This window comes from Martes martes, assembly GCF_963455335.1.
Source record: "Martes martes genome assembly, chromosome: 4".
Taxonomy (NCBI): domain Eukaryota; kingdom Metazoa; phylum Chordata; class Mammalia; order Carnivora; family Mustelidae; genus Martes; species Martes martes.
The window spans coordinates 63,192,860-63,198,428 of NC_137891.1; positions in this window are offsets into that span (position 1 = coordinate 63,192,860).

Below are 5,569 nucleotides of genomic sequence, written 5' to 3' on the forward strand. Positions count from 1 at the left end.
TTATTTGTCGTTACTCATTATGTATCAGCCAAACCGTTTTATTGTCTATTAAAGAGCTTCCTACTTCGACCTAGGCCTGGTGTTCTGGCTGTAAGTAAGGTGGACATCCCTCAAGGTCCAGCAGAAGCCATGGCATGCATGCGTGCATGTGTGTGGGGACACTCGCGTGCGCACGCATGTGCACATGGGTGGGGAGGAGCAGGAAGGAAATATTAGAAATCAGGTTCTGGGAAGAATGGACTCGAGCTTTAGCTTAGATGGTAGTCACTAGAGGGCTTGTTAAAACAAGATCGCTGGGTTCCAACATCAGAACTCCTGACCGCATAGGTCTGGGGTGCGGCTTCAGCGTGACTGTCCAGCAAGGCCCCTGAGACCGTCTCTGTTAATCTGGGATCACACCTGGAGAGTCACTACGTCAGAACTATTTGCAATAATGTGTGTGACTGTAGCAAAAATACGTGTAATCTTCTCTCTAATTGTAGGATCAATCCAACGGAAAGCTTTGAACTGAAAAATACCGTAGCCAAAATTAAAAAAAAAAAAAAAATCAGTGAATGGGCTCAAAAGCTGGATGGAGACAACAAAGGAAAGAAGCTGTAAACTGGAAAATGAACTAGAAATTAGACTATCTGAACAAGGAGAGAAAAGTAGAAAGAAAAATTATTGAACAGTGCCTCCAGGACCAACAGCACTATAACAAAAGATTAAAAAAAAAAAAAAAATCTAACAATCAGATCATCTGAGTCCCAGAAGAAGAGAAAGTGGGCAGGGCTGAAAAAGTGGTCAAAAAATATTGACTGAAAACTCCCCACTTTTTTTTTTTTACTTGATGCATTATGGAGCTGTTATTAATTAAGTCCATCGACACTGACCATTATGTCCCCTAGATAAATTAACCACTTTGCCATTAGGAAGTGTCCCTCTTTAACATTGGTGATTTTATTCCCTCTAGAAGCAACTTTGTCTGATATTAATATAACCTCACCAGGATTTTTCAAATTAATGTCCACATGATGTACCTTTTTCCAACTTTTACCTTTAACCTTTTTACATTTTAAATGCTCCCTTATAAGGAGCATATAGTTGGAGTACACTTTTTGTCCAATCTGCAATCTAGTACTTTTAAATCAGTTCTTTTGACATTTGCATTTAATGTGACTTGGATATGATTTGCACCCCTATAAATATTCCAAAACTTTGTCCTGGGACATAGTTAAGTTACTGGGAAATAAGTTGATCTTTTCAAGTCTTGCTTTTAAGTGTTAACGAACAGGACAATAGTGCAGTCAGTTTTGTGTTAATTTTGCCCCACTATATGGGTAGAGTCCTTTTGTCTACCTAATACAGTGAATTATAAGGCTTGGTACTCTGGAGTAACAGAAAATGTTCTAAGCAAAGTGGGAGCTCCAACTATTGTCCCCCCCAATCCTCTAGAGCAGTTCTTTTATTAATTTTGTATAGTTTCTTCACATGCATGTGGTGATCAGTACTCAGTTGATGATTTGGAGGAAATGCTCTGGAATTCTCTGGAATTTTCTCTGTCCAATTTTCTGTCTCTCTCTTCCTCCTTGTGAACTCAAGCTTCCTCAACCCTCCATACTCCCCAGATCTGTCACCTCAATTCAGAGAAATGAGAAAATCCTGCCTGGGTTCTCCCTTCCCATGCCATTGTCTGGAAACTGGAAACATTCTCCAGGTAGTAAATTAGAACAATGGTAGGTTTTTCCTTATTTGTTTCCTGACTCTGAGCATTATCTTTTATTGCCTGATGTCTAACGTATAGAATTGCAGTATGTCATATATTTTTCCCACTGTTTTATTTATTTATTTATTTTTTCATTTGGGATGGTAAATCTGGTCCCTGTTATCCCACATTGGCTAGAAGTCTTATTATTCAGTTTTGAATGAGTATAGTTCTATTTCTACTATTTGTTCAGGAATAATTTGCAGAGTAGCAGAAGTAATCTGTGGCTGTCAGCAATTTTAAATGAGATACGTTTCATCATCATCATTTTTTTTACGCTATGTCTTGGACATACATTTGTCCTAAAGTGAACAGATTATCCAAGCAGGTTGATACAGCTCAAAATAAAACATCTTATTTATCTTTTGATAGGTTATTGAATTTATTTTACTTATGCCCTATTCACTTTGATCAGGAGCTAGTATTTTCTATTTCTTCCTAACTTCAATTCAAATCCAGACTGCTCTCATATAGGAGCCCAAATTTCAAAGAAACCTACATCCTATGGGATGTTTATTACTTCAGTCCACCTACACTCCCTTAGGATTCTCACTTATTTTTAGAGAATTTTATGCTTCATTCAAGATGTGAAGATAATCATTTATTTTGGCTTTCAGCAGCCTTCCTCAATTCATCTGAATTTCAGAATGTTTGGCAGATATTCTTCATAGAATATGGTTTAGGGAAGTAGAGTTTTTTTCATCCTCACTGCTAATAGAATTTTCTTTTAATTCTTTTTTTCTTTTCCTCCCTCTCTCTCTCTGTCTGTCTCTCTCTCTCTCTCTTTCTGTTCTTTTGGGTTGGTTTCATAGATTTCACAAGTACATTACCATCATTCACTGAAAGCCCTACCTTTGTTAATGAAGCTGTAAGTTTCTCATTCCTCAAAGTCTAGAACCTCACCCACCTTTCTAAATACGGAGAGCAAAAGCAAAAGGGGTTAGTCATTCAGCTGTCAATTATTCAACAATTTCCCTTACGTGGATCTCTTTTCACCACCACTAGAACACTGGTATGGGCTTTTATCACTGCATGCTTGACCACTGAAATTATCCTTTCATGTATTATTTTGAACTCTCCTTTGAAAAGGAGATAACGATTTACAATATGAGATGCAGGTTCAAGTCTTTGCTTAGATGTCACCTTTTCAGTAAGGTCTGCCTTGACCACTGAACTGCCATCTACTTTCCTGATAATACCTAATCTCCCTTATCTTGCTCTGATTTTTCCCCCCTGAGAACTTATGAAAAAGCACTCTAATATATATCAGAGGCATATAATAGAATCATATACTATGTGTACTCTATATGGTATAACCTCTGAAATATGTCATAGCCTCCTTTTGTATCATGATTGTTGTCTGTCTCTCTTTGTTAGAACACAAGCTCATAGGGCAGGGAATCTTTGTTTTGTATTGCTGTGTTATTCCTCTAGAAGAGTGCTTGATATTTAGTAGGTTTTAAGACATGTTTGTGTGACATATTTGTTGTGAATAATAAGTAGAACTATTAAAAACACAGATAAGTGATGTACTGGAGTCAGAGAAACACATAAATGGGGGGGCACCTGGGTGGTGCAGTCAGTTAAGCCTCCGACTCTGACTCTAGGTTTCCCCTCAGTTTGTGATCTCGGGGCTCCAGGCTTGGAATGGAGTCAGCTTGAGTTTCTCTTTCCCTTTCCATCTGCCCTTCCCCCCATCCCCCAGGTGCTCATGTGCAAGCGCTCTCCCAAATAAATGAATAAATCTTTAAAGAAGAGAGAGAGAGAAACAAATAAATAAAACAGAATTGCTGCATTTGCTGAGTTTCTTGGCAGATCCAGGAATGTGATGAGTTAGAAAGCTTACTTTTGAGAAAGACTGAAAATTGTTTTTTGTCTAGCACCAAACTCTAAAAGAATTATTACAACAACCTTATACCTTGTCTCTCTGCTCTGTAAAATTCATCTTTCTCATTCCTAGAGGATCATTCTTGTTAAAGTGCTGCTTTATTACCAAATATTGTGTCCTGTTCAGAAACTTAAGATGTATTCACATTTGCTACAAGATAAAGTTTTAATTTCTTAGAGGCATTCAATGTCATTTTTAACCTGACCCTGGTTTATTCTCCAGGTTTTTCACTCTATAGTTTTCTAAACATTAAACTCCAACGTTATCTACTTACTAGTCAAAATGTCAATTAAAAAAACACTTTTTTAAATTAACATATAATGTATTATTAGCCCCAGGGGGACACGTCTGTGAATCATCAGGCTTACACACTTCACAGCACTCACCATAGCACATGCCCTCCCCAATTCTACATCCCTTCCTCCTCTTTTTTATTTATATGATTCTTATTGTCTTAGCTCAGGCTGCCATAACAAAACACCTTGGTCTGTATTCCTTAAACAACTGACGTCTGTTTTCTCACAGTTCTGGAGGCTAGAAAGTCCAAGGTTAAGGTTCTGACAGGGTTCAGTTTCTGGTGAGAACTCTGACTTGCGGCTTTCACATTGCGTCAGAGAGAGAGAGAGAGAGAGAGAGAGAGGGAACCTGGTATCTTTTTTATAAGCAGAACAGATCTATTGAATTAGGGTCCCTCCCTAGGGCTTCTACATATGAATCATGGGAGAACAGCACCTTTGTATCCATTCTGGGTTGTCCTTGATTTATCAATGTCTTTCTCTTTCTAGAGCCTGCCAAATTATTCCTCAATGTATTCTCCGAAACAATGTATGTATCACTCATTGATTTTTTTTTGTTTTCCTTTGAGCTCCTATAACAGCTGTCAGAGGCATTTATTTGGAAATTAATCATGACTACTGCATGAGATTTCTAGTGTATTGATATTATTTATCTCTTTAACCTTTTAAGTGTTTATACCATTTCTTTGTAACTAAATTGTAATGTCTATCACAGCAAACTTCGGCAACTTAATTTCTCTGGGATCAGTTTCACTTCTAGAATGCAGATAATCTTTTCCTTACATGGTTGAAAGAGGATTAGAGATAATGTACATTCAGGGGCTAGAATATTGCCTCCTAGTGCTGTCACTCAGAAATGGGCCATAAGATTCTTTCTGCTGCTTTGAGTAGCCTCAGATGGGAATGAGAAAGATTGCAGACTCATGGTAAATGAAACTGAAATTTAAGTCAATTCCCCTTCCCCTGCCCTCAGGACTAGGGAGCACATCAGAAATCAGACCCAGTTTAACTTCAAATGGTCAATTTTCACTTCCCCGTTAGAAACCACTCCTTAGCTTTTTAATAGTCGTGCAAAAAGAGAACTAGAAACATGCATCTTGATTTTCCTTGAAGCTTCCATAACTACACATGTTAACCCAGAAAACACAGGGTGTGTATATGATATTACAGGCAATGAATATGTAGGTTACATGGAGTTATCATGCCCTCCCCCGATCCCCAGTTCTCATCCCAATTTGCCCACAAGAAGGCCAAAGAGCCTAACATCTCCATGCATCTGCTGTAGAAGAAAAAGCCAGGTGCGATGTGTGAGTTGTATTCTGGAAGCCAGTTCACCGCACTTGGCAAGGGCCTGTTATAAACATCTCTTTTCTACTGCATGGTCAATGAGAACACATTGAAGCTTGGGATCTGGTGTAGTTAGAGTACACTATACAGAAGGCATACACTACATATTAGGGCCTTTTATTAGGGGAGATCAGGTTGTGAAATATTTACTAACACTCCACCCAAGTACAGCCTTAACGCATCTTTATCCCCTGCCCTTATATCAGCCTTAGGGTCTTTAACAAATGCAGTATCACACATGCAGCCTGGTTATGATTGAACTCTGATATCTGCTTGGAAGGGGAAGAATTAGTA